At 42.6% G+C, this 26809-nt stretch overlaps 1 long non-coding RNA gene across 1 annotated transcript; it reads left to right on the top strand.

Moving 5' to 3' along the window:
- The first annotated feature begins 8074 nt into the window (after positions 1-8074).
- LOC142827084 (uncharacterized) lies at positions 8075-24414 on the top strand. The gene is made up of 3 exons (XR_012901482.2): positions 8075-8190; positions 20487-20574; positions 21931-24414. It is a non-coding gene; the product is annotated as an uncharacterized LOC142827084 (long non-coding RNA).
- The last annotated feature ends 2395 nt before the right edge of the window (positions 24415-26809 follow it).

Genomic DNA, 26809 nt, shown 5'->3' on the forward strand with positions numbered 1-26809 from the left:
AATTGCTTCTTTTTAATATGCTCTCTTTCACATTATGCTGTTCTGTACCCTATACTCCCAGGGTGTGTCTAGACTACACAGTTTTTTAGAAAAAAGTTGCCTTTTTTCAAAAAAAGCTTCACCTGCATCTACACTACCGCCGCGTTCTTTTGACAGTAAATCGAAAGAATGTGGCAGTTTTGTCAACAACAATAAACCTCATTTTACAAGGAATAACGTCTTTTTCAACAGATATCTGTTGAAAAAAGGTGTGTGTGGATGCGGTTTTTTGTTTTTTGTTTTTTTTTTTTTTAAAACAGACCTCCAGAGAAAAGCCCTGGTGGACAGTCCATCTGCAGGAAAAACCTCTATTGTTCCTCTCTGTAGCCACGTTTTAAAGGCACAGGCACCCTGGGTGGCCATTGTGGCAGGAAGGCAGCCAAGGAAGCATGGCACAAATACAAGACTACTGAGGTCCCCAAGGCCCTTCCAGGGAGCCATCCCACGAGCTTTCCAGGGGCACCAAGAGGCAAGCTCCAGCCTGGTCAGGTCCAGAGGTCCTGATCCTTTTGGAACTATGGGGAGAGGAGCAATCGCTCCAGGCTCTGCATTCCTGATGCCGCAATGCAGACATTTAAGCCCGCATGGCTGAGGGACTGGCCAAAAAAGGACATCACCCCAGAACGTTGGACCAAATGCAGGCCAAGGGTAAAGAACTCAGGCAGCTCTATGCCAGGGCCCGTGAGCACAGCTCCACCTTGGAGGAAGCGCCTCACCACTGGGCATATTTCCAGGAACTGAACAGAATCCAGGGTGGTGGGGAATCCCTCTTGTCCAGACTGGGTTGCAGACACCGGTGCAGCATTGCCAGGAGGAGTCTGAGGACAACCCAGAGGAGCAGCTGCAGGATGAAGAGGAAGAGGAGGAGGACCCCAACCGCAGTCTGGTCATCCTGACTCTGGAGCCACTCCTCAACACCCAGGAGGCCTCACAGACATCCTCTGATGCTGGTGAGAGTGGTGAGGGTCACACACACAGAACGGGGGAGGTGGGAGCACAGGGATGCAGGCCAATCTGCACATGTCATGCTCTTCCTGGACAGCTTGCACCTCTCTGTGCATGTGCAAGCATGTTCATTCCCAGGGCACACATGGGCAGCTGCTCACAGCTCGGGGAGGGCCCCACACATGTCTGACCCCACGGAGGGCTGATCTCCCCCTGCCAGGAACTGCAGGAAGCAGGCTGGTCACAAGGGTGCATGCACAACACCACACAGATCACCGCAAGTTTTCAGACCTAGCACTTGGGCATGTATACACAAGCGACACAACAATTGGTCCCGCAGACAGTGCTGCCGCGGGCAGGCAGTGGGTGTGCGGGTGGGGGCCCTTGGAGACCCAAACTGCTCCAGGCCCCTATCCTACGTCTTGTGACCCTCTGTGTCTGGACACTTCCCTGGGCTGTATAGCCATGGTGGGGGATGGTGTTTGGAGAGGGGTAGGAGTGCCACCTTGAGGCCCCTGTGAGGCTGGGGCTACTGGCCAGGCCAGACGTGGGCTTGCAGTGAGAACATTTCCATCCCTTGTTCTAAGGACTTACTCACTGACCACAAGTAGGGACAGTGTGTGCATTCATAAAACTGATCATTTCTCCCTCTTCTCCTCCACAGCTGGACCTGCCGGATCAGAGCACCGTGACACCTGTGATACCACCCACCCGGTCCCATGGAAACAGCTGGCACTGGCGGGCCTACAATGAACTCATGCGGAGGCATGTAGAGGCCCTTGAAAAGATGGAGGAGACCATGGCTGAAAGATACAGGAAGAGGCTTGGTGGCACAACTGCTTTCTGAAGGATTTCCTCCCGCAGTGGATGGCAATGTGAGTATCTGAGAGGCCCTGGGTGTCCCAGGTCCTGTCCCCATTGCTGCTCCTCCTGCTCAACGTGCTCTAGCCCCCTCTGCCCCCCTTCCTGCCCCACAGCCCCTGCCCCCTCTCAGCCCCTTCCTCCCCCTCAGTCCCTGCCTCCCCTTCCTCCCCCTCACACCCACCCCCATCATCCACTGCTAGCGCAGAGCCAGCTGCATCTCTCCCCCACACTGTCCCAGGCCCCACTTGACCCCAAGCATGTTTAGGGCCATGGACCTGAGGTGGCAGACTTTTGTGGGCCAGGTAACACCCTGAGACCTAAACCGCCTGTCCTCCCTCTCTCCCTCCCTCCCTCCATCCTTCAGGTTTACATCCCCCCTCCTCCCCAGTTTTAAAAAGACTTTGGTAGTTGAACAAGAAAGTTTATTTTTGAAAACATTTTGCACACAGTTTTATTTTGTTACAAAAAGTTATTTCTTTGCAAATTGTTTGTTAATAAACATAAAGTTTTTTGATATAAAACCTGGTGTGTGTTTGTGTGTTCCCTGTCCAGAGACTGGTACAGGGATGGGTTGTGGGAGGAAAGGTCTTGGGGCGGGAAGCCCAGGCCAACAGGCCCCATTGAGGAGACCCTGGGGAGAGTCATTAGGCTCCTGCCGAGAATCTCTCATGCAGAACCTCCTGGATGCGGACCCCCACCTGATGGGCTTGGCAGATGGCAGCTGTCCAGGGCTGCTCAAACTGCCTCCCCTTGACATCAGCCCATGTTTTCCACCCTGGAAGGAAAGCCTGGAAGGAAGGCCTCCCTTTTGCTCTCCACTAGTTGTGGAGCACGCAATATGCAGCCACCATCTCAGGGTTATTGCATTCCCCCATGTTGAGGTGAGTGAGCAGGCACCTAAACCTTCTCTTCAGCTGACCAAAGGCACATTCAACCTGCAAGTGTGCCTGTGTCAGGTGTGTGTTAAATCCCTGCTCGTGTTCAGATGCCCTGTGTACGGCTTCCTGAGCCAGGGCATGAGGGGGTACGCCACATTGGCCACAATGGAGATTTGCATCTCCATGTCCCCAATAGCAAAGTTTTGCTGTGGGAAGAATGTTCCAGCCTGCAGCCTGTGGTAAACGTAGGAATTTCAGAAGATCCGAGCATCATGTGCGTGGCCTGACCACCCCAAACAAATGTCAGTGAATAGTTCACGGTGGTCAACCAGGGCTTGTAGCACTACGAAGAAGTAGCCGTTTCTGCTGATGTACCGGGCTGCTTGATAGGGCGGTGCACAGATTGGAATGTGAGTTCCATCGAGTGCTCCTCCATAGTTCGGGAATCCCAGCCCAAGAAAGCCAGTCATGATGGTGTCCAGGTCTCTGAGGAGGACAATCCTGTTCAGCAGTTCCGAGTTCATGGCCCTCATCACCTGCAGAAATAGACACATACAAACATAGGGTATGTCTACACTACCAAGTTAATTCGAACTAAGACTCGTTGGTTTGAATTAATTTTAATAGGCGCTACACATGCAAACTGCTAGTTCGAACTTAATTCGAACTAGCGGAGCGCTTAATTCGAACTATGTAAACCTCATTATACGAGGACTAACTCCTAGTTCGAATTAAGTAGTTCGAATTAAGGGCTGTGTAGCCACTTAATTCAAACTAGTGGGAGGCTAGCCCTTCCCAGCTTGCCCTGGTGGCCACTCTGGGCCAAGCCAGGGAAACTCTTCTGCTCCCCTCCTGGCTCCGGAGACCTTAAAGGGGCACAGTCTGGCTACGGTGCCCATGCCAGGTGCAAGCCTGCCAGCACCCATCCAGCAGACCCTGCACCTGGCACGGCACGAGCCAGCCACCCGCTGCCACCCAGCCCTCCGCCTCTTCCCGGGACCTGCCCAGGGCTGCAAGAGGCTAGTGCCCACGTGGTCTAGTGCAGAGATTGTGGACCTCATCCAGGTATGGGGGGAAGCCTCCAATGCCCACAACCTCTGCACTATGGACAGGAAAGTGGCCGTCTAGGGCAGGATAACTGCCAGCCTGACCACCAAAGGCCACATGCAAACCCAGGAGCAGGTTTGCATGAAAATCAAGGTGGTCAAGTGAGACCCCCGACCCTGAGCCCTGAGCTTAGAACATAAGAACATAAGAATGGCCATACTGGGTCAGACCAAAGGTCCACCTAGTTCAGTAGCCTTTCTTCTGACAGCGGCCAGCACTAGGTACCCTGGAGGGGATGGACCGAAGACAATTATCAAGCCATTTGTATTGTTCCATCCATCTCCAGCCTTCCACAAACAGAGGCCAGGGACACCATTTCTACCCCCTGGCTAATACCACTCCATGGACCCAACCTCCATGACTTTATCTAACTTCTCTTTAAACTCTGTTATAGTTCTAGCCTTCACAGCCTCCTGTGGCAAGGAGTTCTACAGGTTGACTGTTTGCTTTGTGAAGAACTTTCTTTTATTAGTTTGAAGCCTGCTACCCATTCATTTCATTTGGTGTCCTCTAGTCCTTCTATTATGGGAACTAATGAAGAACTTTTCTTTATGCACCCTCTCCACACCACTCATGATTTTACAGACCTCTATCATATATCCCCTCAGTCTCCTCTTTTCTAAGTCCCAGTCTCTTTAGCCTCTCTGCATATGGGACCTGTTCCAAACCCCTAATCATTTTGGTTGCCCTTTTCGGAACCCTTTGCAAGGCCAAAATATCTTTTCTGGGGTGAGGAGATCACATAGTACTGAAGATGTGGGCGTACCATAGTTTGATACTTCCCCTCCTCCTTCTTCCTCTGGCTTCCCCCTTCCAGCTCCCTCCTCCCAGGTTTCCCCCTTCCTTCTCCCACCCTCTCTATTCCCCTCTCCCACCTCCTTTTCCCAGTCTCCCCAGAGGTTAATTACCCCCCCCCCCCCAGTTTTTTTAAATAGAGTTTCTATTTTTGAACACACATGTCCTTTATTTTTTACATCAGGAAGGGGGTTAGAGAGGGGTAAGTGGAAGGAGGTGAGGGAGGAATGGGGTACGAGCCCCCAATGGGGAGGACTGGGGTGGCTCTGTGGGCTCCTCGGAGTGGAAGATCTCCTGCAGCCCCCCAATTGATCCCCCTGGATGGCAGCCTGTGGCAAGTGCAGCCGGGCTGATGGCCGAGTGCTGTGATGTGCTGAGTGTGGGCACTCAGGGCACTCCAAGTCAGGACTGCTTTGCTGTCCCTCATCGAGGTAGACAAGCAAGCAGGGAAACCCTGAGAACTGTCTGTCCAGGGTGGGGGTCGGGTCCCTTTAAGCACAGCCCTCGGCTAGCCTGAGACAGTAGCTCCACGCTCTCAGTCCTAACTTGATGCCCTGCTGGCACTGCTTCTGGCCAGTTTTTACTTCGGTTCTGGTCCACTCAATGTGGACATGCTAGTTCGAATTAGCAAAATGCTAATTCGAACTAGTTTTTAGGTCTAGATGCACTAATTCGAATTAAGTTCGTTCGAATTAGTGCCGTAGTGTAGACATACCCATACAGAATAGGAAGTTAGAGGGGGTGCTTTGGAGGTATCCCCTCTCCCCCCCCAAAGACCCAAGGAGCCTCCCTCCCGCCTCTCTCCCGCCTCTCAGCGTCCAATCCCAGCAGGAGGGCCGGGTGAGTCCAGGTTCCCTCCCTCCTTTCCTGTTACGCTCCCCTATCCCGCATGGACTGTCCCCCCAGAGGGACTTACCTCCATCAACATGGTGCCAACAGTAGATCTCCCCATGCCAAACTGGTGTACTACTGAATGGTAGCTGTCATGGGTGGCCAGCTTGCAGAAGGCAATAGTCACCCTCTTCTCCAGGGGGATGGCAGGGTGCAGGTGGGTGTCGTGTCATTGCAGGGTGGAGGCGAGCCAGGAACACAGCTCCTGGAACGTGGACTTCCGCTTAAGGAAGTTTCAGAACCAAGTCTGGTCGTCCTACCACTCCATGACGAGCTGGTTCCACCAGTCTGAACTTGTCTCCAGCCTCCAAAATCGCCTCTCCTGGAAGAAGTTCGGTGGCAAGAACAGTATTGCTGCAGCCCGAGTGAGCGGCTGAAGGCTGAGTTCTGAATCCAGACTGGGCATGAACATCATGAAGGTCTCATGGAGTCGCAGCAGAACTTGAAGCGCTAGAGTGTGGGGCCATTAACTGCCCTGGGGCAGCTTTGGCTCCATGGCAAAAAAAACAATTAAATTAATTTACACAAGTATACCCTCTTCCTTTTGTTGTCCTTATATATATATAATATATCTATGCCTCTCCAATTCATCTGATGAAGTGGGTTTTACTCATGAAAGCTTATGGCCTAATAAATAAATCTGTTAGGGTATGTCTACACTACAAAGTGAATTCGAACTAACAGACGTTAGTTCGAATTAACTTTGATAGGCGCTACACAGGCAAACCTCTAGTTCGAATTAGCGGAGCGCTTAATTCGAACTAGGTAAACCTCATTCCACGAGGACTAACGCCTAGTTCGAATTAAGCAGTTCGACATGATTTAATAGGTGTAAAAACCTATGGATCATAGAAATCTGTATAGTATTATATACTTTCCATCCCCAATTTTCTCACTGTAATGCCTATAATGGATATTTCTGCTGCTTTCCCCTCCCTAGCCATTTTTTTAAATGCATGTGTTGTGTACCATGGAGAGTGGATAATGTGAATGACTTGGAACTGATATATACGAGCTTCAAACATGCCAGCTGGCCATGTCTTTGCATTTACCCATGGCTGCACCGGCTTTTCACTTGAATGTGTATTAAGCAAGATTAATATGATGCTTCTAATTTACTGTTACTTTTCCATAAAAAGGCAAATAAATTATACACATAAACTCATGGGTAAGCAATACTGTCTTATAACCTGGCAGATTCAAATTTTAAAAAATGACATTTAATTAAAGAAACCCCTCATGTCATACTCTGATCAGACAAGAAATTTGATTAACAGAAGAGTTATATGTTGCCAGGATGCAGCCAAACAGTCTCATGAGTCCCTTTCTTTTCTGAGTCCAAAAAGAATTGGTTTTAGGATGGAGCTATCTTTGTAGTTTTAATTAATTATTTTTAAAGCAGGCAAATAACCAAGCAAAGTAATAAAAGTAAATAGTTATCTGAAGTCCTTGAGGTCCTAGGCTACCTCTACGTATCCTTCAGGAATGTCTGCTTTGTGGCCAAAATTAAGGTCGGTTCAATGTTGCAACTTGGTGTAATTAATCTGCCTCCTCCCTTTTCAATCCTTTACAAGTTGTTGTCAGGATTTGGAAATGTTGAGTGCCAGGCTCTTGCATGTGTGTGAAGATTAGAGCATAGGAAGATGTGGAAAGACTGATCTCCCTTGTAAGTGCCACACAATAGCAAATTCCTTGTGCTCTGGGAAATGGAAGAACTGCCCTTCCATGGTGTGAAATTCACACCAAAAGGGGCATGAAGATGCAACGGGCTTTGGTTCTGTTCTCTGGCATTGTGCACTCACAGGAGCAGGCAGTATCTGCACCATCTCCTGGTGACTTCTTTGAGTCACTGCCATCTGCACTAACAAGTTAGAATATGCAGCATGGCCATGAGTAGTGTGAGTCTCTCCAACCCTGAAGGCCTGAGACCATCTGGTATGATATGGCTTTTATGGAGTCAGATTCTGCCCTCACACTTACACTTATGCCTTCCTCTCCTCTGTAAATGGGACTACTGTAAATATTGCATAAATGAATAGTCAATATAGGGTGAAATACATTGTAGTGCAGAAACGTCACACAAGACTATATGGACCACTGAATTCCTAAATAAATGACACAGAATTAGAACCTGGATTGAGCGCTACGTGGTCAATTTAATAAATTATGCCTCTACAAATGTATTCATCTGAAGCAATTGAAACAGAATAACTGTGCTGATGTTCTCTATCACTTCAATATAGGAATCATCTAGTGTTATTCTTAAGTCTACATTTTTAGCCTTAAAGAATATGAACAATTTTGGCTTTATTTATTAATTTGTTTCATTTTAATCAAGTGTTTATAAAGAGCTGAGATACAACAGTTTACTGCCATGGTCACCAACCGGAGTTGATCGCGAGGCCTCAACCAGTCGATTGCGAGGAGTTTGGGCTCCCCCATTCCCTATTTTTCCCCCACTCCCGAGAAGCCCCACTACCTGCCTCCAACGTAGTGCCGGCTTCCCGCAATGTGGACGGAAGTCCTGCCTGCAGCTTCGCACCACTTCCGGGGGTTCCGGAAGTGCACTGGCTGCTCCCCTCCCAAAGCTCTGTGGCATGCTGGGTGAGCTGTGGGAGGGGGCATCGGCCCCGGAGGAGGAGTGCGGCAGCTTCCCTGCGCCACAGGAGGGGTGAGTCGAGCACAGGGGTTTCTCTGCGCCGCGGAAGCGGGTTTGGTCCCGAGGCAGTCACGCACAGGGGTTTGACCTCAGGGCAGGCAGCTGCGGGGGTTTGGCTGCGCCATGGGAGGGGGGTTTGGCCCTAGGGCAGCTGCCTGCGGGGGTTTGGCTGCACTGCAGGAGGGGGGTTTGGCCCCGGGGCTGTCACACACGGAGGTTTGGCTGCGCTGAGGGAGGCACGCGCTGGCCCCAGAGGAGGCACGCGCTGGCTTCCTTCAGGGGATGGAGAGAGAATCCTGGGAGGAGACAGGTGCAGAGGACTCTCTGCCCTCACTGCTGCCCTCTCTCTTGTTCCCTCTCTCCACTCCCGAGCCTCAGAAACCTGTTCCCACTGACACATTATCCCCAGCCTCAGAAACCTGTCCTCACTGGCACCCTGTCCCCTGCTGAAGCACCCACTAGCACCCTTCCCCAGTACCACATCCTCTGTTCCCACCAACACAGTTGGGGTCACATTAGTGAAGGTTGGGGGGGAGGGAAGATTGAAGGAGGTTTTTTTTTGCATCTCACCTGTGTGTCCCCAACTGACTTTTCTGTGGATCAGTGATGCCTGACTCAAAACAGGTTCCCTACCTTTTTCAGAAATAAGGACAATGCAGAAACTTTTTGTGTTTGACATAGTATTTTATTTGAAAATGAAGCCTGGCCAACAAACCCCCAATTGGGGTCAAGCCCCCATCTGGCCACAGCATCATAACAGTCCTGCACTCCCCTTTCCCTCAGACCCTACATCTAAGCCTAACATACACTGGAACCCCCTGCCCTGAGCCCCTCACATACCCCAACCCAAATTCCTGAACCCTCACATCCAGAAGTCTGTGTGTTTACTTAGTGCCCTAACCCTACATCTGACCCCAACACTGCCCAGCCTGGAGCCCCCTCCCCGAGCCAGCGTTCCCTTATCCAAAATGTAGCTCCTGCATCCAAATTTCCTCCCAGAGCTTGCACCTCTCACCCCTTCCCACACCCAAATCCCTCATTCCCACTCCAGAGCCTACACATCCTGTCTCAACCCAGTGAAGGTACAGCTAGACTGCAGAAGTTTTTCAGGATTCCGGAGATATCCCAGAAAAACTTTTCTGCACCAGGGATGCGTTTGTTCTTCCAATTCTTTTAGTGGAAGAGCAAACATGATCTTTCGGTCACCCCTATATTCTTCTTTCCACCAGGAATAAGGGGGCTTCCAAAAGAAGGGTTTTTTCTGACATTTGGTCCAGTCTAGACAGGCCTAATGTTGTAAAAACTTCTTCCTACAGAAGAATTCGGAAAAAAAAGCAGCAATGTAAGGGTTGGGGATAGCAAATGATGAGGAGGAGAATAGAGAGGGTGGGGCTTCAAGGAAGGGGTGGGTGGTAGATCTTGGCTTGTTCTGTCATTTAAAATGTGATCTTGGGTGTAAAAGTGTTGGAGACCACTGGTTTACTGAAATTGAATCTCCATAGAGTATCAGCTGAAAAAAACCCAAACCAAACCAAATCTTAGAGTTGATAAATTTATCCTTTGTGCAATAAGCTACATGGTCTTTTGATCACAGCCATGATAATATAAATATTTTTAAAGCATTAGAAGACTCCAAGATTTTTAAATGAAGGATCAAATCCATGTGCTGCCACGCAATACATTTTGAATGGAATCAACACTGGGGTTTGTAGTGGAAGGGTGGATTCCAGTTCCCATAGTCAATTTTTTGTCCTCACGATAATGAAACTTCCATCATAGGTCTGATTGGGAATAGGGCTGTAGAAAATGTAGCTCCAATCATGCAAAATCCTGCATCTGGTACAGTTAATTATGAACATAAGATTTTCTAGGTTTGGGGCCTATCAATTTACTTGACAGTTTGGGGAGTAAGCAAAAGGATAGGAAAGATATAAGCTAAGCTCACTGCTGTGAAAAAAATTCAGTGATGTGAGTAGAGGTACATATGCCAGAGGTAAATATGATCTTTGTCCTGATCTGATAATACACACAAACTGGGTCTCTTCAGATACAATGCCCAGTTTATTGTTACTGTTTCCTGTGTAGCCTTAAACAGATTGCTTATCCTTTCTAAATATACATTTCTTTACAAAAACTTGCAGATTCTCAGACAGAAGCCAATATAGAAATGGAAATGTTTATTATTATTACACTATATTCTCATGACTTGATTATATGCAAATATTACAATAATTAACTTTGCCTTATGAATTGTATGTATTTTATTATAGATATATGACTAGTCTAAGTTCTCTCATGTTAAAATCAACAAGTATAGTTTTTACACAGGTTGGAAAAATAATACACCATTCTGTACATCTCAAAGTTTAAAATATCATGGAATCATATTAGACATGGTTTACTACAGAGTTATAACAAGAGTATGCATCACTAAATTTATGACTCTGGAAAGCATGAGGGGATATGGTATTCATTGTGAACGATTAGTGATTCATATGTAAGGAGGTAAACACTTGGGCCTAATCTGCATATTAAAATGAAAATGAACTTTAGAAAGAAATGTTTCCTGTTAGCTTTGAGGGAGAAAAAGAGTCTACATCTGTGCTGTATTTACAAATCTTTGCATCAGCTAACAAGAAACACTGTATTAACTAGTAAGACAATCTGTTAATTTGTAACATAATTAAAAATGCATATTCTGCAATAGCTCAAAACTGTAAGCTTGTTTAATGAAATTTAAATGGCATATTTATTTTGCAACTCCAGATATGATATTAATACACTACTTGATTTAGAACTAATTTGCATAGTAAGTGAATATAATTAAAATCAAACCTTCATTAAAAAAATCACAGGAAATATTTAATCTCAAGCATATTTGCAGGGAAACAACCAACAGAAATTATTTCAGGAATAACTCAAATAGCAAAAGCACCTGTACATTAGACTAATTATGTTCACATTGTACATATGTTAAATTTTGTCTACAGTAATAAATCATTTGTAACTATTTTGGCACTGTCTGAATATAATTTTGTTTTAATCATGTTTGTATCCCTTTTTATTTGGTTTTCACAAGCATCCTTTTAACTGAAGCTTATGCAAATATTGATAAAAACAAATTTTGGATCTTCAGCTGAGACACATTTAATCATGAGTGTGAATATATTTAATGATAAAAAAATAATTTTGGGCAAAAATGAGAGCAATTTGTAATAGCTGTGTCATCCAGTCAGGGAACAGAAACACCAACATGTGGCATATGTGACCAACCATGTAACTCAAGTAGCAAATCTTGAATATTGATTACACAAAGGACTACACACAGCGATCAGCTGGCAAGGGATACGTAGGCTGTATCTACTCCAAGCCTGAAATGTTCATTAGTCATTCCACCTCCACCCACTAGGGTTGCCAATCCTCCAGGACTGGCCTGGAATCTCCAGGAACTGGCATCAATCTTCCAGTGACTATTGAAAATGTTCCTGGAGATTTTAATAAGATATTTTAAGAAAATGACATTTTCACGATGAGAAAAATAAAACTCCTGGAACGGCTTCATTCAGAGTTGGCAACCCTATCCTCCACATCAGGGTATAGAGTATCCAAATGTGTGCCTCTGATGCGTTAGATTTATATCTTTAGGCCTTACAGCGATGAGGATTGTAAGCCTACATTAAAAGAAATGAAAAACAAAAGTAGAAATTGTTAAATAATCACTTGACTCAATGTACTTTTAATTTATGACAAAAATACCAAATACAGTGAGGCATGCAATACAATTGTGAACCTTGGTAAATCTGACATACCAAATTTTGAATACTGATAAAAAGCATAGAAGTCTTACAGCCATTATGTAAGCAGGGCAGTGGTGGGCAATCCACAGGCCACATATGGCTTGTCAGGAGGGTAAGCTGCTGTTGGGCTGCCAGAGAGGTAGTTTACCTTATGTCTGCAGGTATGGCCATGTGCAGCTCCCATTGGCCATATTTGATGTTCCTGCAGGAGCAGCGGGTGTCTGTACCTGTGAATGCAAGGTTAATCACCTGTCTGGTGGCCCACCAGTGGCTTACCCTGAGGAGTCATGTGCAACTTGTGGGCCACTGCTGTATAGGGACCTGGAACAGTCTTTGTCCTTTTGCTTCTGCTTCATGAAGTCTCAGCTGGGGGAAGAGCAAGGCAAAGTTGAAGCAATGGCAGAAATGGACTAATGCAGGGCAAGGGGTCTGAACATATATACAGATGTCATAGCATCTGTTTACCTATTGCTAGCAACAGGGCATATTAATGGAGTTCCACTATCAGTTAGGCACGTCCTTTCTCAAAAACGGAGCCTCTTTGAGCCAATGAGAGTGCACAGATCTTTCTCACTTCAACTTCTCTTAAAAAAAGCCTACTGTTTAATAGCCCAGGCTAGCAGTTCATTGGCTCTGGCTGAGTCAAGTAAGATTTAGATAGGCTTCAACTTCCAGGGTCCTGCAGGGATTTTGGATCTGTGCTTCTCAAGGAAAAATCATCGGAGACAGATCAGTTCTGAATCCAAGAGGCTTATTATCTTCAAAGTTTTAGGTTGTTCAAATTTCCAATTTTCATTTGGGCTTATCTCTAGCATAAAGTATAATAACAGTAGCCCATTGCTTCCAAGTGAATTTTATTTAGTGCTTTAATTTGCATTCTGTGCAGTCTTGATATCAAATTCTCTTTTGAAATAGAAGTTTACATATTCCAGATTCAATGGATTTATTTCTGTTTCTATATAGCACTGTGTAAATGATTATTGAAAAGTACTGAAATAAATATAGCTAAATAGCACTACTATATTTAAGGGTCTATCAGTGAATCTATTATAAATCCTCTTTTTGATATTTTCTTAATGATGTGGCTTTGAAAGATGAAATTCAGGGTGTTAAGCCCAGATTCTCTTTTGTTAAATAAAAAAAAGTATGTGTGTGTGTGGAGGGGGAGGGGGGAAGGCGGGAGGGGGGATGATAATTGCTAAATTGATCCAGCTATTAAAGATTCATATATGGTAAAACTATAAGAGGCAGAATACTAAATCATTTTTCACAAGATACTACCAGCAAATAAAGTATAGAAAGAAAGTTTCCATTTGTAGGGTCACCAATACATTGACTGGAACCAAACAAAGCCAACCCTCATTCAGAAAGAAATAAAATGGCATTCAATATGCACTCAAGGAGTTTTTTCCAGTTATCAGTTTCTGTGTTTATTTCACTCAGAAGTAAATTTTCAATTAAACTGTCAGCTAGTGCTGCTCTACTAGCTGATTTTCATGTAACATTGTTATCTTTATGCGATACTGAACTTTCATGTGCAGGTATTTATATTTTAACTTCCATCAACTTCTACTGATGAGCCAACCAGATGGATTTGAAGTATTACTCTTAAAAATGAAATAGGGTACACAGTACAGAACCTGCTTTTCCATGCTCCAGCAGAGTCAGTCTCTTGTGTAGATCTCTCCATTTGGAAGAGTTTTTGTCAGCAAACAAGTGGAAAAGCATGATTTTCAGCATCTTTTGGTATATTACTTGGAATATGAAAACAACTAACTTTGAGAAATGACTGCATTTAAGAAACATTGTTCTTATCAAGAAGTCCAATATAAGATTCTGATGCCACTGTTGTTACAATGTGCCCTGTGCTAGTGATAAGTTCTTGCTTTTGCTGCACAGCATCTCTGAGGTCCTCATTTTCTGCCTGCACAGTCTCTAAATCAAGCATAGATTCTGCATCTATCGCTACTGTTGGCATTTCTATGTCTTGATTAATGACCTCCTCATTTTGAGGCAGTGGCTTTGAAATGTCATTTGTGGGAACAAAGTTTTCATCATCAGAACTGGAAGTATCACTGTCAGTATGGTCACTGTCTAATGCTGAGGTGTCTTTTCCATGAGAAATTATGATATTGGATTTAAACTCTTAACTGCTGCTTCACTCTGTTGCTTTTGCTGTCTCTTACTTGTACCACTTTCAAATCTTTGTTTCATTTTTATAAACATGGTCTTTTAAAATACAGTAACACACAATAAATTAATTCACTAAAGGCTATTGATTATACAACATTTTAATTGTATATACTTCACAATGAATATTATATAACATCAGTTTGGGCGTGTTATTTTCTATGGCTCTTATAGCCTTATTTCAAAGTCTTGAAATTTCATCTGCTAACATGTTTCTGTTTAAAATTCCTCAAATAGCTGTGTGATTGCCACATTTGCTATAAAGTTTATTAAACAACTAGAATTAAAACTTAGTATCATAAAAAAGCCTTTAAAGGTGTATCTAAAACTGGATGAAGAGGTAGCTTATAGCTGAGCCTGATATATTTATTGTAGATGAAGACACATAAGGAAAAAACAGGAATATGATATCTCCTATTCAGAGATAAACATCTAATTTAAAGGTTAAACTCACCCTCAGACCAAGCAAAATCACTTTACAGTAACATAATTAATTATGATAGAAATGTAGCCGTGTTAGTCTGGGGTAGTTGAAGCAAAATGCAGGACAATGTAGCACTTTAAAGACTAACAAGATGGTTTATTAGATGATGAGCTTTCGTGGGCCAGACCCACTTCCTCAGATCAAATAGTGGAAGAAAGTAGTCACAACCATATATACCAAAGGATGCAATTAAAAAAAATGAACAAATATGAAAAGGACAAATCACATTGCAGAACAGAAGGGGGATGCGGGGGGGTGGGAAGGGGGAGGAAGGAAGGTAAGTGTCTGTGAATTGCTGATATTAAAGGTAGGGAGAGTGGGATGTTTGTGAGTTAATGGTATTACAGGTGATAATTGGGGAAACTGTCTTGGTAATGGGTGAGAAAGTTCAAAGACTTGTTAAGTCCTTGTTGGTAAGTGTCGAATTTTAACATGAATGACAGTTCAGAGGATTCCCTTTCAAGTGCAGATGTAAAAGGTCTTTGTAGCAGAATGCAGGTGGCTAAGTCATTTAGAGAGTGTCCTTTCTGGTTAAAGTGGCAAGAAACTGTTTTCTCTTTGTGATCTTGTCTGATATCTGTTTTGTGGGCATTAATCCTTTGGCGAAGTGTCTGAGATGTTTGTCCAATGTACATAGCAGACGGACACTTTCGGCACATGATAGCGTAGATTATATTTCTGGATGCGCAGGAATATGTGTTCTTGATCTTATAACTCACTTGGTTAGGTCCAATAATGGTATCAGCAGAATGAATATGTGGACAAAGCTGGCAACGGGGTTTGTTGCAAGGGAAGGTACCAGGGTTGGTATTAGTGTGGTATGTCCTGTGGTGGTTGGTAAGAATCATCTTGAGGTTAGGTGGTTGTCTATAGGAGACTATGGGTCTGTCTCCCAGAGCCTCTTTGAGTATGGTATCCTGTTCCAATATAGGCTGTAGTTTATTGATGATGTGTTGGACAGGTTTAAGTTGGGGGTGGTAGGTGATGACAAGTGGTGTTCTATTGTTGGTTTTCTTGGGTCTGTCTTGAAGTAGATGGTTTCTAGGTATTCGTCTGGCTCTTTCAATTTGCTTTTTTGTTTCTCTGGGTGGGTATATATGGTTGTGACTACTTTCTTCCACTATTTGATCTGAGGAAGTGGGTCTGGCCCACGAAAGCTCATCATCTAATAAACCATCTTGTTAGTCTTTAAAGTGCTACATAATTAATTATAACTTTCAAAACCTCTAAACTATGCAATGATTGAACAGCGTTTCATGTAACAGAATCACTAATCACAGAAGCTATTCCAGTCTCCAGTTACTCAGATGAAAATTCAGATGTGACAGAAAAATGGGTGAAGGTCTGAGGTCCCACAATGATTTAAATCAATTTTTTCAGGTATGTATAGCTTCTTTTGTTTTCTCTGTTAAAACTGCAAGGTGTACAATAAAAGGAAAAATGGACCTGGGAGAAAAATGTCAAAATTTGAGGCCTCTTTGTCTCTTGAGGCCCAGGCCAAATTACTTCTCTTGCCCCCTGCTCTAATAGGGCCTGATCCCAGGAACCAAGAATTAAAATGTCATCAATCTCCTTACAAAAACAGACGCATGAAGTCAGATACTTAGTCAGGTTTATGTTTATTGGTAAATAATTATTTCCAATTCCATATGATTTTCCAAGTAATATTCATGAAAGTTTAAAATATTTCTGTTTGTACCTTTTTATCTGACAATGTTAATTATCTTACATGACACCTGCTTACTTCCTCCAGAGTTTTGTCTGTGATTTGGCCAATCTGTCTCTGACCAACATTTGTCAAGTTGTGGCATTATAACAGTTTAGTTCTTACTATCACTTCTGACAGTGTGCTTACATTGTTGCAGCAAAACAAACAGAAGCACACACCCACACAAATTCATGCGCCAGTAGCTGCATGATAAAGGTGACAAAAGGATGTACAGTAAAACTCCAGTGGTCCGGCATCCAATGGTCTGGCACTCCTGATGGTCCGGCACCATCTGGAACCCGGAAGTACTCTGGACAGCCGGACAATTGGAGCTGCTCTACCCCCGGTTTCCCCGATTCAGCCACTGCTGAAACTAACCAGCGACTGACTCTGGGAAGCCCGGGGCAGAGCACCCCAGCTGCTCTGCCCCGGGCTTCCCCGCGTCAGCCACTGGTCAGTTTCAGCAGCGGCTGACTTGGGGACGCCTGGGGCAGAGCAACTGGAGTGCTATAGGGTTGGTCCCGTAGTGCTGCCCCTCAGCGCTGCGGGACCAACCTGGCAGCACCCCAGCTGCTCTGCCCCAGACTTCCCCAAGTCAGCCACTGCTGAAACTGACCAGCTGGGGCAGAGCAGCTGGGGTGCTGCCGGGTTGCTGCCGGGTTGGTCCCGCAGCACCGAGGGGCGCATTTCCCCCACTCCACCCCATATCTCTCATAGCCCCCTCCTTCCGATAGTCTGGCATATCTGATAATCCGGCACTCCCTGGGTCCTAAAGGTGCCGGATTATCAGAAATTTACTGTAGCTAGAAAAAACAATGAGGACACTTCAGATTTCTGTGTTTGTATATGAAGCTTTGGATATTTTGGAGTCTGTCTTTTATTTTTCTAACTTCATATTCTAAATGGTCATCAAGATTTTCAAAACAGCTAAGTGGTTTCGTGTGACTGACTTGAGACAAGGAGGATCTGATTTCAAGGGAGCAGATGATTAGAACTTTCTGAAAATCCTTTAAGGTATATCAGTTTGTCTACCCCAAAATTGAAGTGCCTAAAATAACTATTTTCCAAAACTTTGGCTACTGCTTTTGGTTAAATTGTAAGTTACATTTTGATTCCCAAGCTTCCTCATTCTCAGTGAATATGATGGTATCAATTAATATTTACATAGAAATAATGATGTATCTGTGATTGTGCTATCCATCTGCCTTGTTTCCACAGTAGTTTCTGAGTTGTTGTTGAGTCTGAAGTACATTTTTAGTTAAATCCTATTTGCGGCTAGTACTACTGTATGGATGAGATCTGTACAGTAAAAAGCTCTTTGGAGCATGGTCTATTCTACTCTCTGTTTTCTACTGGCCCAGCAAATCATTATGAAACATATTAGTATTATGATTGATATACAGTAGCACGTTTCCATCTTCAAAATGACTATTGAATCATCATTTATTTTTTTCTTCTCAGTGCTATTATAAGTATGAATCCCATTTTACAGGGGGAGAAATGTGTGCTGCATTTCTAATCATGTAGCATGAACTACTGACATATATGGCACCATTTCAATAAACATACATTTTTTTCTTGTCAGTGTTGTACTTTACCTATTTACAAATAAAGTTATGTTAATATTAGTATTTTAATTGATCGCTCCTAACTGATGGTTTATAAACTATAAACTTATAATTGATCATTTTCTTGCCAAGGTACTGGAAAAAGTTGTCATAGCACAATTGTAGATTCACTTTAGTACCCATCACTTCTTCATGACAATTCTGAACTAGAATGGGAGTGTTCTTCTGAAAATGTCTTGTGAGAGTTTGTAATGATCTCCCTCTTCTGGCTTTTAACAATGTCCGTTCATAGCTCATTTTACTCAAGGTAATATCTTCTCTAAATATTTTGACCCTGGTGCCATATTACATTACTCTAAGCACCCTGTAGGCTACCTTGGCTCTGTTCTGTCCTGATTCACATCTTAAGCAATATTTCTTTATTAATTAATTACAGTATACATCCTCTTTTCCTGTTCCAGTTTGCTTTACGGTTATAGATTGTGAGTCACGTTATTCATTCCTTGCATGCTTCTATTTCCTCAAAGTTTCAGTTTGGAGAGCTATGCTTATGGTACAACAGCTTTTTCTTTCTCTCTCTTTTGTTCCTTTAATATTACTACATGCATTCAGAACTAAAGACATTTTTAACATTTTAAATAATCCCTAATCCAATGTTTTTAATTGACATAGATTGTTATTAAGAAAAATTCCAGTGACAGGTGATATCTGCACTGCACTAGCTTTTGTTTCCCCTCTTTTCATTCATTTCCTTAATTAGTGTATATAACAGAGATAAGTCTGGGCTTAAATTCCTGTGTCACAACAAGGGGACATTTTATCATAATGGGATTATAGAAAGGTTGCTGTTCATACAACGGCCATTGGACATTATGGGTGTGTCTACACTGCACTGTAGCTTGAAATAAAATGACCAATTTGACATATAAAAATTGCATTATTTTGATCTTATTTTGAAATAGCTTATTTTGTACTTTGGTGCTGTCTACATAGTGCCAAATTTAAAAATAACCCGCTATTGCAAAACATCCCTTACTTCTCGTGGAATGAGGTTTGCAGAGATGTCAGAATAGTGAGCCTGTTATATTTCAAAATAAAAGACTTGCTGTGAAGACATGGGATAGCTATTTCAGGATATCTCGGTATCCCAAAATAGCATTGCAGCATAGATGTAGCCTGTCAGAATGTGTTATGTTTCTATGACATCCAGATTATATTTCTGAACTAGCATACCGTGAGCATATTTTATTGGAAATACTTTTCTAAGATATATTACTTTAAGAAATTAACATAGCTAGTGATGTGCTTACAAAACGACAAATCCCATTGGGTCTCTTTTCTCAATCCCCACAAATCAGGAAGGCCCATCTTCCCTTAAAGACTCTATGCAAACCAATGCCTGCAGTCTCCTTGCCAGAAGCCCTGAGAAATGGAGGGGATGTCTCCTGGACTCTGCAGCAGCAGCAAATCACTGCTCCCCAAGTAGCCAATCCCTGAGTGCCTTCAGTGAACGCTTCATGGGGTAACCTGGATGGACTTCCTAGAGGCAGCTGGACCAGTTGCATTGATCAGACAAAGTGAAAGACCTTCAGACCAGGTGCAATTAGTGATATCTAGATGATCAGAACATGCAGCACCTGAATGTACCTGTTCTAATGAGAATAGGCTCTTGTGAGTGTACCGTGTCCTCCTCAGGCTCTACAGTGCTCAAAACCTTGTCCTCCTACCCACCTACTCTTTGTACCATGAGCTGAATCTTGCGAAGTGCACAATGCCCATGGCACTTGCTGATAACACACACAGCCCTGCCAGGAGAACACATGCAGCCCAAAGAAGGGCAAGTGGTGGGATGGCTCATTTGGGTATGGGGGGGAGGAAGCCCGGCTGTGTGAAGATGTTGAGAGGCTGTGATAGCTGGAGGCTTCCCAGCCACAATTAGCAAGGCTAGACCCCAGCCAGCATCAGCCACATTTGGGTCTGTCCTGGAGACCTGCTAGCGCCCTAGTATAGGGGAGGTTGCTGATTCTCTGCCCCACTTCAGCCTCTCCTCCATAGGCTTTCCCTTGATAGTTCTGCGGGTACCCACATGCTTTATCCTCTAGGATCTCATAGTTACAGTTTATGTGACACGCTTAACAGAAGAATCCAGCAAATGCCTATGATCAGGTGCTACTAAAAGCTAATTATCAGTGGGCCCAATTAGGCTCTGGGGGAACCGATTTTGAGATATAACCAATCCAATGATTTAAGTTAGGGAATCAGTAGTATCTGTGCAAAATTTGGTGTTTCTAGCTCTTACTGTTTCAGAGATCCTTTGGGACAAACAAACAAACTTTCAGAAATATTAATAAAGAAGATTTGTATGGTTTTTCTTAGACTTTTGTATTTTTCAAGTGATCTGTCACTTATGAAAATGTATGACCTTTTCCATGGATTTCCTGCTGTTATGAAACTCAATCACAACTGAAGCAGGGAATACATGTGGTTGGTCCTTGGCTATGTCTTTTTGAGATCTGGTCACACTGATCCATATTCCTTCTCGCTCTCTCTCTCTCACACAGGTGCGCCCATTCAGCACTTCCCCCATCCAGGAGCAATGCATGGTACAACAACAGTAAGGTGAAACCCTCGAGAGAAAGAAGCATAACAGTAAGAGCAATTAAAGAAGCAGGCCATATACATAAAACTCCTTGGTTACGTCTACACTGGCATGATTTTCCGGAAATGCTTTTAACGGAAAAGTTTTCCATTAAAAGCATTTTCGGAAAATCACGTCTAGATTGGCAAGACGCTTTTCCGCAAAAGCACTTTTTGTGGAAAAGCGTCCGTGGCCAATCTAGACGTGGTTTTCCGCAAAAAAGTCCGCAAATGATTTGCGCAAGAGGGCTTTTGCCCGAACGGGAGAAGCACAGTATTTCTGCAAGAACACTGACGATCTTACATGAGATCGTCAGTGTTCTTGTGGAAATTCAAACGGCCGGTGTAGAACGGCTTTAACGTTCCTGTTCAGGCAAAAGCCCTTTTCCGGAAATGTTTTTTGCACAAGAGGGCCAGTGCAGACAGCTAAAAACTGTTTTGTGCAAAAAAGCCCAGATGGTGAAAATGGCGATCGGGGCTTTCTTGCGCAAAACCGCATCTAGATTGGCACGGACGCTTTTCCGCAAAAAGTGCTTTTGCAGAAAAGCGTCTGTGCCAATCTAGATGCTCTTTTCCGCAAATGCTTTTAACAGAAAACTTTTCCGTTAAAAGCATTTGCGGAAAATCATGCCAGTCTAGACGTAGCCTGAGTGTGTGTGTGTAGTCTCCTACTGCTGTTTCTATTCAAGGAGACCTCAAGATGCCTGAAACTGTAAATTAAAATGGGATTCCTGGATAGGCAATAGGGTTCCTTAACTACAAAAGTAGCATAAACACAATGTTTTGGTTTATTAGACTCATGGACTGGGAACACGGACTCTGTTTTGTTCATGAATGCAAAGAGCAGAAATGAAAGTTAATGCAATCCTAGGAATAGTTTGGTTTAATAGACACATGACTAGGCATGATATATTGAAAGACCTCAGAAATTTTCTTATGGTAATACTATAGCAAATAGCAAAAGATAACCATCTCTTTTTAATTAGAAGTTTGGGGCTCCTTGCAGACAGAATTTAAATGCCAGGTTTAAGGTTTTGACTTCTTCACCAGATATGATAAAGTATCTCTTGTTATGTACGTAACCAAGCAGGCAAAAAGTTACAAAACCCAACATCTCTCTGTTCACCCTTGTCTTCAGAGATACCAAAACATTCACAGCTTATCCAAAAGCTGCTTTTTTCCACCAAATCTATTTCCACAACCAAACCCAGTCAGACAACATAAATAAAAGAGAAAATACATGGGGGAAGCCATCTTCAGGACTGATGGGTGTTTTTCTTTTGATAGGCAGTGTCCAAATCATTCTGAAATCTAGCTGAATGGGAAGTGAGGCTCAGTTGTTGATTCAGTTTCTCCCTTTTTTCTTAGTGGCATTAACCAATGGGGATAGCATCAAATAAGGAGGCAAAGACTGATTCGAGAACTGCATAGAACTACATTAAACCTGAGAAATGCCATGACCTGTGGAGTTCAGTAGGCTGTACTGATAATATGGAATGGAAAATAATTTCTTTAAAAAGACTGAGGCAAACACCACCAAGAACAAGACAAAAGACACTTTGTCATATTACTTCTTTGAACTGCTGCTGTTTTCATTTTTGGGAAAAATCAATCTTTAATGGTCAGGTGAAAAAAAATCTTATGATGCAAGTCTCATTATATAGTTTGTGTTTTGTTTAATAAAGGCTATGCACGTTTTAAATTTTTTTCCTGGAAAAATAAAGGTGGCTGGTTTTGGGTTGGGGATAGTTTCAGCAACCTTGTCATTTAGAGCTCTCTCATTTGTGTATAATAAGGTTTATGTTTGGAAAGAAGAAATAAAGCCAGTGCATATTGCTACTGAGTACAACAGAATTCTGGAAAAGCATGCTTCAATTTCTACACCAATCCAGACAAATTAAAAGATATTCAAGATTAGAAGAAGGGTGGCATCTGGATTCCATGTACTTTCACATCAAACGTTGAACTAGAGTCAGTATGATTAATCTGTGAAAGAATGGCAGATCACAGACAGTGTACCTGTCAAGTAGAATGTAAAGGAATGTAAGGATCAGGGATGATTTTACAATAATGACTAATCCAATTTTGAAGATAGGCAAATCATGTAAAAAAGCAAGCATATTTGCACTACATTAGCAAGTGTACTGGAGTTCATGACAATGATTTCAATGAATCTTATTTATTCATATAAGTCCTGACTCTTGTGCGTTACTCACAGTGAATATCCATTAGGAGCACTTTCAGTGTAATAGGCTGCACTTTGAAGTAGCATCAACTTGCATGAAATTGAAATGTACCATGGAACAGAGGTTATAAAACAAATCCATGGAGCTCAGTACCTTTAGAGGATATAGGAAAACAGATGCAGAGCACCTGGGAAATATAGGTACAATATTGCAGAGACCGTACCGGGATGGGCAGAGATAAATAAGATCAAATGGAAATTTGTCTAGATAAAGCAGAAATGTGCCATTCCAGTCGAGCTGAAGAGGCATATCAAATGGGGTCTACCAGGACCAGTTCTGGGCCCAGTTTTATCTGCATCAATGATTTAGATAAGGAACACAGCAGGGATGGAGAACCTCTGGGCCTCAGTTCATCAAGGTTAGCTGCTGGCAAGTTGCCAGGATCTCTCTTTAGCTGAGCATTCACAGACAGGGGATGCTCTCACTGGCCACAGTTCATCATTCTTGGCCAATGGTAGCAGCTGGAAGTCATAGCCTAGCCTGTGCTGCTTCCCACACTTTCCATTAGCTGGGAACAGTGAACCATGGCCACTGGGAGCAATGAATGGCCATGCCTGTGGACGCTCACGTAAACAATGCATCTGGCAGCCTGCCAGAGGCTAACCCTGGTAAACCCCATTGACCTGAGTGCCAGTGGTTCCCCAGCCCTGGCATGGAGACTACACAATAAAGTTTGTGAATGATACTAAGCTGGGGAGTGGATGCAAGTGATTTGAGGGATAAGATTAAAATTCAAAATGATCTGGACAAACTGGAGAAATGGTCTAGGATAAATAGGGATGAAATTCAACAAGGACAAATGCAAAGTACTTCAATTAAAAAGGAACAATCAATTGCACACAAAATGGGAAATCACTGCTTAGAGAGAGGACTGTGGAAAGGGATCTGGGAGTCATAGTGGATCATAATCTAAATATGAAGAAACAGTGTAACACTATTGCAAAAAAAGTAAACATCTTTATACATTGGGATGTATTAGCAGATGTGTTGTAAGCAAGACACAAAAAGTAATTCTTCCACTCTACTCTGTGCTGATTGGACCTCAGCTGGAGTATAGTGCCCAATACTGGGTCTCATGCTTTGGGGAAAATGTGGAAAAATTGTAGAAAGTCCAGAGGAGAGTAACAAAAATTTTAAAAATTCTAATAAACATGATCTATGAGGAAAGATTGAAAAAACTAGGTCTGTTAAATTTAGAGAAAAAAAGAACAAGGGGGCCCATGATAGCAGGCTCCAAGTACATAAAAAGTTGTGACAATGAGGAGGGAGAAATTGCTATTCTTAACCTCTGAGGATAGGACAAAAAGCAATGGGATTGAATCTCAGCAGGGTTGCTTTAGGTTGAAACATTAGAAATGTCCTGTCAGAGTGGTTAAGCGCAGGAATAAATTTCCGAGGGAGGTGGTGGAACCTCTATCTTTGGAGTTTTTAAAGAGCAGATAAGACAAATAGCTGCCAGATATGGTCTAGATAATGGTTAGTCCTGCCTTGAGTGCAGGGCCTGGAATAAAAGCCCTCTGAAGGTTCTTTCCAGTTCTGTGATTCTCTGCTTCTCTGAAATAAATTTCTCACACAAATGACAGGGCAAAATATCTGCTGTAAAGAACAGTCCATCTCCTACGAAGCTGCATTCTCATTTAGGATTTATAAATTATTCGATTCTTTTTGGTCAAACATTACATCCCTTCCCCTCCTCCCCCCCCTCCCCCCACATTCTTGTTTCAGATGCTCCAGAGTTGTAGAGCATGGCAGTGGATGAAAATTTGGTGAAAAAAAATTCAAAAGTCTCATAATTTCAGATGCACTGGTCATGCTGTGTTGATGACTCAGTAGTTTCTGGGAGACTGGCTTGGTCCAGTAAAGCAGCATAGTCTGTTTGATGGCTGTTGAAGACCACGCATATTTAAATCTTATTCATGAACATTAGCCAAAAGTTAATTAGGTGCACATAGATAAAGAGGACCTCCATTTTTGTTCTGACTTTGAAGAAATGTCACCAGTATTCATTGGAACCATTTTTTACCTTGGTATTGGCCTCTCATTTTCTGACATCAGTATTCATCCCCAGAAAAATTTTCCTGTGTTCACCATCACTCATTCAGTGTGCAGTAGTGCATTTCTCAGTATAAGTAGGTATCAATACAGCAAAAAAATCAATTAAAAAGTCAATTTTTGTTAATTCGAGAATTTTAACAAGTTTTTGTATTATTCTTAAAGAAGTTTTTTAAAATAGTATTGTGCATACCTAGACAACTCCCCAAAAGAAGGCTTATAGGTGTTAAATATTTATGTTTTCCCCCAAATATTCATATAATGTTTTTTCTTTACAAAAACATTATCAGAAAGCTGTATTGAGACCTATCTCAAAATAACGGGTGCAGTCAAAAGACACAGGATAGCTATGGCAGGATACTTCCAGTATCCCAAAATAGCCCCGCTGTATAGACGTACGCAAAGCGAATAGTCAATTTTATAAGACATACCCCAAGTGAATAGTAAAATAGTAATGCTCACAAAATAAAATATGTTAACATAAAATAGTTGTCAATGATTTGTACATAATGAATATATTGTAAAAATACAAATATGTGGAATTAATGAATAGAAAAGATGGGCTACCTTTTTCAAATTATTAGCTATGAATAGTTAACCCCATTTCTTTGCTGAAACAGTGGTAGAGGGACAGTCAAAGTTTGACAAGGCAGCAATCCACCTACATACTGCAGGGCTACGTCTACACTGGCCCCTTTTCCGGAAGGGGCATGTAAATTTCACTAGTCGTCGTAGGGAAATCCGCGGGGGATTTAAATATCCCCCGCGGCATTTAAATAAAAATGTCCGCCGCTTTTTTCCGGCTTTTAAAAAAGCCGGAAAAGAGCGTCTAGACTGGCCCCTATCCTCCGGAAAAAGTGCCCTTTTCCGGAGGAACTTCAAAGTAGGAATAAGAGCCTCCGGAAAAGGGCACTTTTTCCGGAGGATCGGGGCCAGTCTAGACGCTCTTTCCCGGCTTTTTTAAAAGCCGGAAAAAAGCGGAGGACATTTTTATTTAAATGCCGCGGGGGATATTTAATTCCCCCGCGGGTTTCCCTACGACGACTAGTGAAATTTACATGCCCCTTCCGGAAAAGGGGCCAGTGTAGACGTAGCCCAGCTGATAAAAAGTGAAAAAAATCACTCACAGTTTTGAAATACCAGGACAAATTCTTACTGTCATTGAATTAATTGCAAAGCAAACAAACAAACAAACAAACAAATAAACAGTACTTCTAGTTGAGGTTAGAGTACTTTTATTGAATTTTTATTTTAAAATAACACTCTATCCTTTAATTACACTGCATATAGGTTTAATTCACAATTCTTTATTCTGTTCCGTAAATTCTTTCACCATTGAAGTTTTCATCTTTAATATAGTTCTTTGTCTTTACTGGTTTCTGCACTGCTTACAATATAATGATTCATTTTTATTCTATTATCAATTCTTATAACCTCACAATGTTTTAAGGAATGGTTAATAACAAGAGGAAGCATAATCTGCTCTAATTTTCCCTTTAAATAACAGATTGTGACATTATCTTAGATATAATATTGGAAATGTACAGTGTGGTAGTAAAATGGATATATTTTTCAGTACAGGCACTCTATTGAAATATTATATGGAGACAAATTGGTAAACTAAATCTAATCACCTGGTGAGAATTGAAATCTTCACCTTGTAGGCACCATAAAATATTTCTACAGAATATTAATAGGAAATAATGATTGTTTCAGAAATTCCTAAAACATAGCAGTAAAAACCACTCAGAGTTCAGCCATCTGTAGCACTACTCCTTGAAAAAACACTTCTACTGTCAAAAGATGTGAATTAATCAATCTGTGATTTGTGCAGCACTTAATGTTCATTTTATGTTTCTGAACTACAAATCCCCAACCTAGTAAAATACTTATGCACATGCTTAACTCTTAACATGTGAATAGCTTCATGAAGTCAATAGGAAAACTCA

Source organism: Pelodiscus sinensis, chromosome 1, assembly GCF_052426305.1.
Source record: "Pelodiscus sinensis isolate ZL-2025 chromosome 1, ASM5242630v1, whole genome shotgun sequence".
In the NCBI taxonomy this organism is placed as follows: Eukaryota; Metazoa; Chordata; order Testudines; family Trionychidae; genus Pelodiscus; species Pelodiscus sinensis.